At 44.4% G+C, this 10,730-nt stretch overlaps 1 pseudogene across 1 annotated transcript; it reads left to right on the top strand.

The window, feature by feature from the left end:
• Positions 1-2,976: 2,976 nt before the first annotated feature.
• LOC310842835 (hemoglobin subunit beta-1 pseudogene) lies at positions 2,977-3,708 on the top strand (annotated as a pseudogene). The gene is made up of 3 exons: positions 2,977-3,063; positions 3,264-3,362; positions 3,589-3,708. The product of its transcript is annotated as a hemoglobin subunit beta-1 pseudogene (transcript).
• Positions 3,709-10,730: the final 7,022 nt, after the last annotated feature.

Here is a 10,730-nt window from a genome sequence, read left to right as displayed (position 1 = left end):
CCTCTCCTTCAACACTCCCCAAGTCCATGGCACATATTGGGCTGCTTCTGTTTTCAATGTGCATTTCGTGTTTTTACATTGTGATTTTATCCTGTGAACTGCCTGAGACCTGCGGGTATAAGGCGGCCTACAAATTTTGATGATGATGATGATGAAGAAGAAGTACTATCATGGCGCCTTGTAGCTGCCTCTCCTCTCCACTCAGAGCTCCCCTTGCTTTCTTCACAGGGCTGAAACAGGAGCTGCTCTGGCATCCCTTTCTGGAAGGCTGTGGTGCACGGTCCCTGCTTGGGGTCCTGATCCTGCAGCCCCTTCTCTTCACCACTTTGCAAATCTGCCCAGCCTCCTCCTGAGTCAGGCCTGGCTCCCCCTGATAGCTCTGGCTGCAAGAGGCCGACCTGTTGCTCAGGAGGAGATGAAAATGACTCTGCTGCAGATCACCCAAGCAGCAGCGATTCTGACACAGCAAAAATATACTTTCGCCAAGCGAGCATTGGAATTAAAGGAGCATAACTCAGTCTGCAGGAGCAAACACTGGTTGTTGGCGAGACTCGTTTGACAACAGAGAGAAATTGAATCTTTCATGTCCTCAGGCCAGTGGAACTCTCTGCCACTGGAGATTCAGGGGGCACCTTAAATGCAAAGCTGTAGTTGCCTGCTGAAAACATTTCTATTCCTCCCGGACTGTGCAGGCAATTAAGAATGTATCCTTTTGCAAATGGTTAAACAGCATTTCCGTGCACTGCTCTGGTCTGCCAGAAGCGGATTAAAACAAAAAAAAATCCTTCCAGTAGCACCTTAAAGACCAACTAAGTTATTTCTTGGTATGAGCTTTCGTGTGCATGCACACTTCTTCAGATACACTGAAACAGAAGTCACCAGACCCTTCTATATAGTGAGAAGGTGGGGAGGGGTATTACTCAGAAGGGTGGTGGGAATGGGTGATAGCTGTGATGAGCCTGTTGACGACTCTTAACGACTGCTTCTTGAATTTGATGGGTCTTACTCACAGATATTGGGATGTGGGTGGTGCTGTGGGTTAAACCGCAGAGCCTAGGACTTGCCGATCAGAAGGTAGGCGGTTCAAATCCCCGTGACGGGGTGAGCTCCCATTGCTCGGTCCCTGCTCCTGCCAACCTAGCAGTTCGAAAGCACATCAGAGTGCAAGTAGATAAATAGGTACCGCTCTGGCCGGAAGGTAAACAGTGTTTCTGTGCGCTGCTCTAGTTCACCAGAAGTGGCTTAGTCATGCTGGCCACATGACCTGAAAGCTGTATGTCGGCTGCCTTGGCCAATAAAGCGAGATGAGCGCCACAACCCCAGAGTCGGGCACGACTGGAACTAATGGTCAGGAGTCTCTTTACCTTTACCTTTTTACTCACAGGTAACTCCCATCACAGAGAAATAGATACCTCTGGCAGGGCTTTAGGGCAAGTTCCTGGGAAATTTGAAACGGCCCTGTCAGTTTGGACCAAGCTCCATTTAGCCCAGTGCTCTGTCACTGATGGTGGTCAGCCAGGGCATGAGGGTGATGGGTTTTGTCCCAACCCTCAGCAAGGATGAGGAAACCCAAATCTTCTAAGGCTCTGTACTCAACGTACAGTGAAAGCACATTATTTTCCCCAAAGACTTCTGGGAAGTGTAGCTTACCCCCTCAAAGAGCCACAATACTTAACAAACTGCAGCTCCCGTGATTCATCTGGAAGCTGAATCTTTGTCTTCAGCGCTGGAGATGGGACAATGTTCTCTCCTGCACCTGAAGGCAGCAAGCCAGCTTGGGGGTGGCAGGCTGTGTTTGTCCTACAATGCCTCACCACTGTGTCCTCCAGCCCAGCATCTGCCCCTGAAGCAGCCACCTCACTCCCAATGACAGAGGTGGCCCTGGGCAATCCTGGCCACATGCCCTGATCTGTACCAGGGCCCAAGAAAACATTGCAAAAAGAGTTGCAATCGCTTGAGGATAATTGAGTCCATTGAGGATAATTAAGTGCACTTACAGATGATGATTATTATTTCACCATTTATCAAGTAGGGGCCCTTGGAATGTAGGACAGGACTCTGCCCCAGGGAGCTCACATTCAGGTTTGACAGCGTGGGGAGAGAACAGCAGAGGGAGAGTTGGAAGTGGCAAAGGTAGGAAGACAGGGAGGTTCAACAAGGAAGCCCACTGCCTGCCAAATGTCAGTGGGGATGGGAAGCAGAGTCAGACCACATCCGGAAGACCTCAGGTTCGCCATCCCTGAGCAAGAGCTTCGTTCACAATATGGGCTTTGAAGCAGAACAGGTGTACAAAAGGGGGCAGGAATGCTGAAAGAATTGAGGACTTCTAATGTAACCCAAAGTCGTACAGCCAGAAAAGTTCAGGCCACAGCCAGGCGTTTCTCTGGAGAAACATGATTCTGCGCCCCTTGAAAGGTCACCTGAACTAGTCTGGGCAAATACACAGATGGGATTCAGAAGCATTGCTGCCTCTGATGGTGGGGGGAGAGAAAAGCCAGCCAGACTAGGAGCCACTATAGCTTCTCCTCCATGAATCTGCCTAGTCCGTCTTTCAGGCCACCCAGGTTGACATCTGATGTCTTTCCACAGGGAGGGAGCCACAGCCAAGAAGGCCCTTTGCCTGGTACCCTGTAGCTGAGTCACCAGAGGAGGACCTCAGTGTCTGGGCTGAGCGATGGGGGTGGAGACGCTCCTTTGGGGCTGCCTTCAGATGTCTTCTAAAGCCTTTATACTTGCTTGTCTCCTTGGCACAGGCGTGGCATTACTCCATACCCTCCAGGATTTCTCAGGGGAAAATAGGGATGTCTTCAGGAAAAGCAGGACATTCTTAGATCAAATCAGAAACCAGGACGGCTTCTGCAAATCCAGGAGGAGGAGCTTTGGCGCAAGGTATAAAAGGCTTCAGCCCTGGAAAGAGCTCCAGCTCAACTCAGAAGGTTTTCTTCAGCAGCCGAGAGAAGCTCACAGCCAGCCATCATGGTGCAGTGGACCGCCGAAGAGAAGCAGCTCATCAACACTTCCTGGAGCAAAGTGGACGTGGCAGACTTGGGTGGGGAGACCCTTGTCTGGTAAATCCAGGGATGGTCGCCTCTCTGGGCAGGTTGGGCAGGAACTCCTCTTTCCACCTGGATAATAACCATCCATGCCTCTCTTTTTATCCTTCCTTCCTTCCTTCCTTCTCTCCAGCTTGTTAATCGTCTTCCCCTGGACCCAGCGTTTGTTCTCTAACTTCGGGGACCTCACCAGCCCTGCCCTCTCATTAGGAGCCTCTCCAGCCCTCTTTGCACAAGGTCAAGGAGGCTTCTTCCGAGCTGCGTGAACTGCTCTGCGACAAGCTCCATGTGGACCCCCTCAACTTCAGGGTGAGGCTGCTCCGCCGCCCCAAGGGGATGCCTGGCGGGGGGAACTGGGGGGTGCTGTGTGTGTGTCACTCTGGGTGGCTTACAGGACATAAAACATGGTAAGACATTAGACATTTCCTGTTACAGGGTTGCATTCAGATTTCAGTTAGTTTTTCATTTCCTTGACATCTGGTGGGAGGTCAAGGGCCCCCTGGCAGAAGGAGTCACCCCCTCTTTTCTCTTCCAGCTCCTGTTGAAGTCTTCATCACCCACCCCCTTTGGACAGGAATTCACCCCTGCTTACCACCATGCCTTCCACAAGCTGGTCGGGGTGGTGGCTCATGCGCTGGCCTGCCGGTCCCACTGAGACACCCCCAGGGAGAAGCGGCCGCCTCCTGCTGGTCTCCCCTTCCAGCCCCCATGTGACGCTTGACCCTCTAATAAATCCTCCCTCTGCAATCTGACCTGGTTTCCTGTGTCTTCTTCTCTGGGACAGAGGGAGGGGACAGGCCTGGGGGTGGGGGGTTAGTTGGGGGGGCGTGGAAAGGGGGGATCTTCTCTGTCACTCAAGAGGAATCATTAAGCACCAGTGGGGGGTTTTAGGGCGCTATGGCATTTTGCCCCCTCCAAGCTGCAGTGCTTTTCAGAGCCAGAGACCCCTGCTGTGTGCCCGAATCTTTTATCCCCAAAATTCCTGGCAAGGTCCCCCCCCCCCGATGCTCCCAGGGCCCCCCGGTCTCATTGGTTGACTCCCCACCCATTTCTTGGTATTTGCTCCTGTTCTGTTGCCCCCTCTGTTCTTCCTACTCTGGAGAAATTGGGGGTGAGAGACTCAGAGGGGGATGCGGACCCTTCCCCTACTCTGGATTCCATCCCTCTGAATAAGGGGTGGGGGTACCAACATGGCCACCCAGGGAGACCCCCAAGGGCCCCTCTCCCCCCGCAATGCCCCTCCTTGCCTCTTTCCAGATGGGTGTCGGGGACGGAGCTGCCTCTTAATCGGCAGAAAGAGAGGGCCATTCATTTCGTTTTATCCATTTATTTGTTCATTAAATCTGGGGGTTCACAGGATGGAATTACGGTATAAAAACACAAAACACATAATCAAATGAAAACAAATACAAACCAATAAACACCCCTGCCTACATATTTCACACCCATAATAACATCAAAAGAATTTACCACCTTCATCGGAACATCAAACAAAGCAATCCAAAAGAAAACGCCAGGGGGGCATCGAACCCGGCAAGTCGCCCTTTGGGGGTCCCAGGCGGAGGTCTATGGGGAGAAAGGGGCAGGTCTCCCCTAACCTTCCGAGGGTATCGAAAGGGGACGACCCGCGCTCGCCCGGTAATTTATTTTGGGGGGTTTGTGAGCCGGGATGGACATCCCTGTCTCCCAGACGAAGCAGAGGCGAGGTTCTCCCCAATCCCAGGCTTGGAAGCAGCCGCTCCCCCTGTGGCTTTTGTCCTTCTGACTGCCAGCCAGGTGTCCTCGGGCGCAGAGCAAGCGCCTTCCTGGCGCCCTCAGGCCATTTGCTGGCCCAGAAAGCTGCCTGGCTCCTTCAGCAAAGGATTTCAGACTGTCCCAGAACAGCCCTGGCCACCTCCCGTGGGGAGGGCGGGGAACAGCTTTGAATGGGGACACAATTGGCAAGCGAAGAGCCAACGCCCCCTTCAAAGGGATCCTGATTTCTGCTGCAGGAGAAAAGCATCTCTTTGGAAAGACACTGATTTCTGCTTTGCTTGAACGGGGCAAGGAGGGGAGGGAATCTTTTAAGTTATGGGGCTTTTTCGGGATCTGCGTCATCTCCCTTCCCCTGAAGCAAGGAATGCAAAGATTTCGGGAAGAGCGGACTTTAAATTTGCCTCTTTGCGATGGATTAATTTTAGAAGTCAGGACTTTGCCTGAAAGAAGATGGAGAGTGAAATATACTCAGAGTCGCAAAGTGATTTCATGCTCTTTATTTAGCTCATAGTGGTGAGGAGGAATGAATGAATGTCCCCTCAAAGTATCTGCTTTATATACATTATTTACACAATGGGCTGCATGTGATTTGCTAATTCTGGAATTCTCCTGTAAGCCAATCAGGTTGTGGATTCACTTACATCTGGAGCTGGATTGGGTGGCTCCTGCAGACCAATCAGACTGCTGCATTATTCTAGGACCAATCAGACTGCTGCATTCTGGATCCTATTGTTCTAGGACCAATCAGACTGCTGCATTTTTTTAAAAAAATATTATTAGGATTTTTTTATAAAGGTTACAGAAAAAAAGAAAATATATGAATCAAAACAGAACAATCAAAAAAGAAAAAAAGGAACAATACATATAAAACAAACATCACCCAAGAACAGAAAAAAAAACCAAGTCAAACCTTTACATCACTTGCTTTCATTCATTTACTTCCTTGACCTCTTCGCACCTCCCATTTTTGTATTCTAGTTCAGTTAGATATTTCAGCAAATCCTTTCCAGCTTTGTTTTTATATTAATAATTTAATAATTTATCTTAATATACTGTGATTTTGCATTCTCTTCTTTCACCAATTCATTTTTGCTTAATCCTTTAGATCCTTTATATCTTTTCTGCTAAAACCACATAATTTCTGCTAAAAGCACATAATTTTATTCCAATATCTTTCTAACATTCCTTAATTTTACAATATTTCTAAAGATAAACTTTATTTTTTTTTTCCAATCTTCTTCCACCAACTCTTCTCCTTGGTCTCGGATTCTGCCAGTCATCTCAGCCAGTTCCATGTAGTCCATCACCTTCATCTGCCATTCTTCCCGGGTGGGTACATCTTGTGTTTTCCAATACTTTGCGATAAGCCACCTTGCTGCTGTTGTGGCGTACATAAAGAAAATTCTATCCTCCTTTAGCACCAATTGGCCGACCATGCCCAAGAGAAAGGCCTCTGGTTTCTTCTGGAAGGTATATTTAAATACCTTTTTCATTTCATTATAGTTCATCTCCCAAAAGGTCTTAATCTTTGGGCATGTCCACCAAAGGTGAAAGAATGTACCTTCAATCTCTTTACATTTCCAACATTTATTATCAGGCAAGTGATAAATTTTTGCAAGCTTGACTGGTGTCATGTACCACCTGTAAATAATTTTCATTATATTCTCTCTTAAGGCATTACATGCCGTAAATTTCATACCTGTGGTCCATAACTGTTCCAAGTCAACCAACATGATGTTATGTCCAAAATCTTGTGCCCATTTAATCATAACAGATTTAACCGTTTCATCCTGTGTATTCCATTTCAACAGCAAGTTATACATTCTTGACAAATTCTTAGTTTTAGGATCTAACAATTCTGTTTCCAATTTTGATTTTTCCACCTGAAAGCCAATTTTCTTATCCAAATTATAAGTCTCCCTTATTTGATAATAATGAAGCCAGTCTCGTACTTTGTTTTTTAATTTGTCAAAACTCTGCAGTTTTAATCTGTCTCCTTCTTGTTCCAGAATTTCCCAATACAGTGGTGCCCCGCAAGACGAATGCCTCGAAAGACGGAAAACCTGCTAGACGAAAGGGTTTTCCATTTTGGAGGGGCTTCGCAAAATGAATTTCCTATGGGCTTGCTTCGCAAGACGAAAATGTCTTGCGAGTTCCTGCGGTTTTTTTCCCTCCCCCCCCCTTTTTCTAAACCGCTAAGCTGCTTATCAGCTGATCCGCTGATCCGCTGATCCGCTGATCCGCTAAGCTGCTAAGCCGCTAAGCTGCTTATCAGCTGATCCGTTAAGCCGCTAAGCCGCTTATCAGCTGATCCGCTAAGCCTCTAAGCTGCTTATCAGCTGATCCGCTAAGCTGCTAAACCGCTAATAGCGCTAATCCGCTGATCCGCTAATGGGCTTGCTTCACAAGACAAAAAAACTGCAAGATGAAGAGGCTCACAGAACGGATTCTTTTCGTCTTGCGAGGCACCACTGTATTTCGGCCAATTTGCCTCCATGTTGAGTTTTTTCAGAGCCTTAGCTTCCATTGGTGACAACCACCTTGGAGTTTTATTTTCAAGCAATTCCTTATATGTTATCCAAACATTAAACAGTGCTTTCCTGACAATATGGTTTTTAAACGCTTTATGTGCTTTAACCTTGTCATATCACAAATATGCATGACACCCAAAGACATTATTAAAACCTTCTAGATCCAAAATGTCAGTGTTTTCAAGAAGCAGCCACTCTCTCAGCCAGCAAAATGTGGCTGATTCATAATAAAGCTTCAGGTCTGGCAGGGCAAATCCACCTCTTTCTTTAGCGTCAGTTAAAATCTTAAATTTTATTCGAGGCTTCTTGACCTGCCAGACAAATCTAGAAATGTCTCTCTGCCACTTCTTGAAACAGTCCATCTTGTCCACAATTTGCAATGTTTGAAACAAATACAATATCCTTGGCAATACATTCATCTTTATCGCAGCAATTCGGCCTAGCAATGATAACTTCAAATTTGACCATATTTCTAGATCCTTTTTCACCTCCATCCAACATTTTTCATAGTTATCTTTAAATAAATTCACATTCTTAGCAGTCATATTAACCCCCAGGTATTTCACTTTCTTAACCAATGTTAATCCTTTTTCCTTCTGAAACCTCTTTCTCAATCACTGTTAGATTTTTCTCTATCACCTTACTTTTCAGCTTGTTCAACTTAAAACCCGCAACCTGTTCAAATTCTTGAATTAATTGTAATACTCTTTTACTACTGGATTCTGGCTCCTGTAATGTCAAGACTAAATCATCAGCGAATGCTTTCAATTTGTACTGTTTGGCTCCGACTTGTATACCTTTAACCAATTGGTCCCTTCTAATCATATTGAGCAAAACCTCTAGGACCGATATAAAAAGCAATGGGGAGATTGGGCAGCCCTGTCATGTTCCTTTCTCAATCTTAAATTCTTCTGTAATTACATTGTTCACAATTAATTTTGCTTTTTGTTCTGAGTAAACTGCACCTATACCGTTTTCAAAACCTTGGCCTACCCCCATTCCCTGTAAATTTTTCTTCATAAAGCTCCAAGAAATGTTGTCAAAGGCTTTCTCTGCATCCACAAATATCAAAACTGCTTTAGTAATAAATATTCACTTGTAATTTTTCTAAAATATTAGTTATTCTTTGTATTATCTGACAAATGTCTCCCCGGGAGGAAGCCCGCTTGATCTTTATGAATTTCTTCTGCCAATACCTTTTTTAATCTTTTAGCCATGATTTCAGCAAAAATTTTGTAATCCACATTGAGCAGAGTTATGGGGCGATAGTTCTTAAGCTGTGTCTTCTCAGACTCTATTTTCAGTATGTGTAATATAAGCTTCTTTCCACGACTCTGGTGCCTTTTTCCCCTCCAGTATTTCATTGCAAACTTCATTCAGAGGCTGTACTAGCCATTCTTTCAAAGATCTATAATATCTTGAAGTCAAGCCATCCGGCCCTGGAGATTTGCCCAATTTCATATTCTGAATGGCTCCTTCCACCTCTTGATCTGTTATTTTATAATTCAGCATTAACTTATTCTCTTGAGAGATTTTTTGTAGTCTATTTGTTTTCAAAAATCGGTCAATATCCATTTCTTTCTGGGTCTCCTGTGTGTATAGCTGTTTTTCCCTCCACTTCCAAATTGGTAATAGTGTTAAGTTTTTGTCTTTTTTTCATTTGCCAGGCCAGCAGTTTCCCGCATTTGTTAGCCAATTCAAATGTCTTTTGTCTCATCTGTTCAATCTTCCATTCTATTTCCTGATTCATCAATTTCATATATTGTACTTGATATAACTTTATCTCTTTCAGGATCTCCTGTGATTTTGGTTTTGCTCTCAGTCTCCTTGCTTTATTTTCTCCAAAATTTTATCCTTTTTTTCATTTTGGTTAAAGGTATACAAGTTGGAGCCAAACAGTATAAATTGAAAGCATTCACTGATGATTTAGTTTTGACATTACAGGAGCCAGAATCCAATACTAAAAGAGTATTGCAATTAATTCAAGAATTTGGTCAAGTTGCGGGATTTAAGCTGAACAAGCTGAAAACTAAGGTGTTAGAGAAAAATTTAACAGTGATTGAGAAAGAGGGGTTTCAGAAGGAGACAGGATTAACATTAGTTAAGAAAGTGAAATATCTAGGGGTTCATATGACTGCTAAAAATGTGAATTTATTTAAAGATAATTATGAAAAATGTTGGATGGAAGAGAAAAAAGGATTTAGATATATGGTCAAAATTGAAGTTATCACTGCTGGGCCGAATTGCTGCGATAAAGATGAATGTATTGCCCAGGATGCTGTTTTTGTTTCAAACATTGGAAATTTTGGACAAGATGGACTGTTTCAAGAAATGGCAGAGACATATCTCTAGATTTATCTGGCAGGGCAAGAAACCTCGAATAAAATTTAAGATTTTAACTGATGCCAAAGAAAGAGGTGGATTTGCCCTGCCAGACCTCAAACTTTATTATGAATCAGCCGCATTTTGCTGGCTGAAAGATTGGCTGCTTCTTGAAAACACGGACATTTTAGATTTAGAAGGTTTCAATAATGTTTTTGGATGGCACGCATACCTGTGGTATGACAAGGTCAAAGCACATAAAGCCTTTAAAAACCATATTGTCAGGAAAGCATTGTTTAATGTCTGGATGAGATATAAGGATTTGCTTGAAAGTAAAATGCCAAGGTGGCTGTCACCAATGGAGGCTAAGGCTCTGAAAAAACTTAATATGGAGACAAATTGGCCGAAATATTGGGAAATTTTGGAACAGGATGGAGAGAGATTAAAACTGCAGAGCTTTGACAGTTTAAAAACTAAAGTACGAGATTGGCTTCATTATTATCAAATAAGGGAGGTTTATAATTTGGATAAGAAAATTGGTTTTCAGGTGGAAAAATCAAAATTGGAAACAGAATTGTTAGATCCCAAAACCCAGAATTTATCAAGAATGGATAACTTGCTGTTGAAATGGAACACACAAGATGAAATGGTTAAATCTGCTATGATTAAATGGGCACAAGATGTTGGACATAACATTATGATGGCTGACTGGGAAAAGTTATGGACCACAGGTATGAAGTTTACGGCATGTAATGCATTAAGAGAGAATATAATGAAAATGATTTATAGGTGGTACTTAACCCCAGTCAAGCTGGCAAAAATTTATCATTTGCCTGATAAAAAATGTTGGAAATGTAAAGAGATTGATGGCACATTCTTTCACCTTTGGTGGACATGCCCTAGGATTAAGGCCTTCTGGGAGATGATATATAATGAAATGAAAAAGGTATTTAAATATACCTTTCAGAAGAAACCAGAGGCCTTTCTCCTGGGCATGGTCGGCCAATTGGTGCGAAGGGAGGATAGAACTTTTTTTATGTATGCCACAATAGCAGCAAGAATACTCATC

The sequence above is a fragment of the Podarcis gaigeae genome (genome assembly GCF_964106915.1).
Source record: "Podarcis gaigeae genome assembly, chromosome: 4".
In the NCBI taxonomy this organism is placed as follows: Eukaryota; Metazoa; Chordata; class Lepidosauria; order Squamata; family Lacertidae; genus Podarcis; species Podarcis gaigeae.
Note: the sequence above shows the minus strand (reverse complement) of the source record. Positions and strands in the feature narration are given on the sequence as shown.